Below are 3,697 nucleotides of genomic sequence, written 5' to 3' on the forward strand. Positions count from 1 at the left end.
ATAGACTTGGACCCCACTGACATAGGAACAAACCAAATTATATAAAGCAAAACGACGCACTTTGTCCTGGCACATTATCCCCCAAAAAAACATTCTGTGCATGTTTCATTCCTTTAGTTGATTGATTGAAGAATATTTTCCAAATTGCCTTTGTTTCTATTTACTATATTTCCTTCATGGGAGAAGAAAAAAGGGAGTACCTTTTACGAGCTTTTGTTCATGGCGTATGGATTTAACGCTTTAACTTTTTAATGGGCCAGCAGACAAAAGCAACGAGGCAACCTAGGGATCTGGGGAAATAGATTTAGGAATTAGGACTATTCAAGTGCGGCCATGATTGGAAACTGAAATTGTGGTAAAGATAATTTTTTTTTTTTTTATAATTCTAGTTTTTACTAATGAGTTTAGAATACCTTACCCTGAAATTCCTCTATTAATTGTATTTCATGATTTGAATCACTGATTTTTTTTAAAGTCTCAACAGCAAAATAATGAGCTTTATGTTACCTTGTTGAAAAGTATGCCACGAAGGAAATTTGTTGCTCAATGCATTTTAAATTTATATAAAATTAATAAACATTTCGTGCATTGTACTTTTGAAATTTAATCAAAATATAAATTAAAATAAAAATTGAAAAAAATCAACTTACAAATAAAATGTGCAATTAGTTTAAATATAATATAAAATGTATAGATTAAAAGGGAAAAATATTTAAAATTAACAAATATATGTATAATTAATTTTATAATTTTATAATTTTTATTAAATATGACGCATCTCATTGCTCAGGAAAAAATAACTAAGAAATTATTGACATATTCTAATCCAAAAATAAAAGAGAAAGCCAATTCAAAAGAAGTACAACAGGAAGCCACATCAGCTGCCACGTCAGATGCAGCCCTAGAGATAAAGTTTGTTAGTGAGTTTTGATTAGTTAGTTGTTAGTTAGAGCTGCTAACTATTTTTCTCGCCTCTTTGGCTTCGTTCTCTTTTATGTCAGTGTATGTATATAAACATTGAAGAACACTCATGTAAGTTCTCAAGATTCATTAATGAAAGCTTTCCAAAATTATGAGATGGTATCAGAGCTCAATTGAGAGCCCTGGTTCATCCAAATTCCGCTCAAATCCTGTCTTCTTCGAAACCTTCTTGTTTTTCTTATCGAAATTATGGCTGAACAAAATCATCAAAATCAGCAAAATCAACAAAATCAGATGTCAGATCCATACTTCCTCCATCCGAGCGAGTCTCCATCTTTAATTCTTGTTTCACCGTTACTAAACGGGAAGAACTATCATGCATGGTCACGAGCGATGAGCGTTGCTTTGATATCCAAGAATAAATTGCCGTTCGTAAATGGCAGCATAGCAGTCAAAATATAGCAGTCAAATGTGAGCGTGTTTCAATAAAGAGAAACACGCCCATGTGGGGCGTGATCTAAGCGTGAGTCACGCCCATATGGGGCGTGACCAATTTGGAGAGAGACATGCCTCATCTGGGCGTGACCGAGGAGAGAGACACGCTCAATCTGGGCGTGGTTGAGGAGAGACACACGCCTCATCTAGACGTGTTTCACCGGGTGATGCCACGTGTTACAAATGTCAATAATTTGACCGTAAAACTATGGAAGTCCCTAACTTTTGACTCGGGTATTCGAATTAGGTAATTTTTTTTGATTCCACATATTTTTTCGAGATCTACGTAATGACACCTCATTTGACATATTTTGTCTCTCACAAAAAAAGTTGAATTTACAACAATGATACCATAATTATTAAAAATGACATGACTTTGTTACTTTATAATTATTACTAAAAATAATCTAACATTTTTATAATCATGAACAAAAACTTAAAAATCAAAATAAAACGAAAAGCACTCACTTAACTTTTTAATATAAATTATTCGATATTCTGTCACCGACAGATGTTAACCGAATAAAATTATAAATGTCATAAAATTCTTCATTCAAATTTTTAATATATATCTCAATAACATACATAATTAACCTTATCATAACTTACCGTAATCATAACGATCTTTATTATGAATGTTTCTAATCATAACAGTGATTTTCTGCTTATTAATTTGAGTTTAAACGTTCTTATGGTATCATTATTGTAAATTCAATTTTTTTTTGTGAGAGACAAAATATGCCAAATGAGGTGTCATTACGTAGATCTCGAAAAGTTATGTGGAATAAAAAAAATTACCTAATTCGGATACCCGAGTCAAAAGTTATGGACTTTCAAAGTTTTACGGTCAAACTGTTGACTTTTGTGCCACGTGGCAGCACCTAGTGAAACACGCCCAGATGAGGCGTGTCTCTCTCCAACCGGTCACATCCCTATGGGGCGTGTTTCACTGCTATATTTCCATAATTAATTTTAAAATCACTACTTATTCGTATTTTTTTTTTTAAAAAAAGCAATAAATTAATTTTTTCCCCGCATAAGTCCTCCTTTAGAAGATGATCCCAGGTACTCCAGGTGGGAGAGATGCAATACAACGGTGCTTTCAAGGCTCCATCGCTCCATAGATGACTCAATTGTATAATCGATATTCTGGATCGATAAGGCATATAAAGTGCGGAACGATCTACGCGATCGTTTCTCTCAATCTTACAAGAGGACACATATCAGTTGAATCAAGGAGACAAGTCGGTGACTGACTACTTCACAAGCTTAAAATCGTTGTGGGATGAACTAAATAACTTGAGTCCAGTACTTCCAGCTTGCACATGTGGTGCATTGCCTCAGATGCGTGAGTATAAAGAAAACGATCAGCTAATAAGGTTCTTAAGTGGACTTGGTGACCAATGCAGCCATGTCCGTTTCCAAATCATGTTGATGAGTCCCTTTCCCAACATCAACAATTTAAAGCCTTTTCCTTGTTCGTTCAACAAGAACGACAATTTCAAGCAGAAATCCACAGCAACATGAATGAAACCAAAGTCTTTGCAAGTTCCTCTGAAGGTTCTCGAGGCCGTGGTAGTCCATACAGAGGGAGAAGAGGAAGATCAAGCATTGGCCGAGGACAAAATGTAGGCAACAAATACTGCACTTATTGCAAAAAGAACAATCATACGGTGGATACATGCTACTTTAAGCATGGTTTTGCCTAAGGCTATCGTTCCAAGAACAGATAGCAACTAGCAAGGACATAATGCAAACAACGCAATCCAAGAACAAGACGATAATGTAACTTCTTTCGGTGATTGCAGGGATGTTTCTGACTCACAAGTAACCATCTCTAAAGAGAAATACAAAGAGTTCTTGAGCTTCATGCAGCAGCCAGGATCTGCCCATGCCACCAATATGGCCCAGACAACTATGACAGATCAGAAGCCAATGATCTCTTCGGGTATAATAATTTTATTCAATGGTTTCTAGATACGGGGGCTACAAACCATATTACACACATGCGTTCAATCTTTTCGTCCATCAGAAAGATTAAACCCATCTCTGTTACCTTACCAAATGGCTCTACTGTTATTGCATCCTATTCTGGTGTTGTAAACGTCCCTTCCTCCCTTACATTATTAAATACTGTCTTGCTTGTGCCAAAATATTGAGTTAATTAGGTTTATGTGACAAAGTTACTCGATGATTTGAAATGTTATTAATACTTCATATTGTTTGATTAAACAGAAAATTACATTGAAGACGATTGGTACAACTAAGAGGAGTAATGGCT

This window comes from Gastrolobium bilobum, unplaced genomic scaffold (genome assembly GCF_033153095.1).
Source record: "Gastrolobium bilobum isolate Gb01-03AN ecotype WA unplaced genomic scaffold, APGP_CSIRO_Gbil_v1 utg3226, whole genome shotgun sequence".
NCBI classification, from domain to species: Eukaryota; Viridiplantae; Streptophyta; class Magnoliopsida; order Fabales; family Fabaceae; genus Gastrolobium; species Gastrolobium bilobum.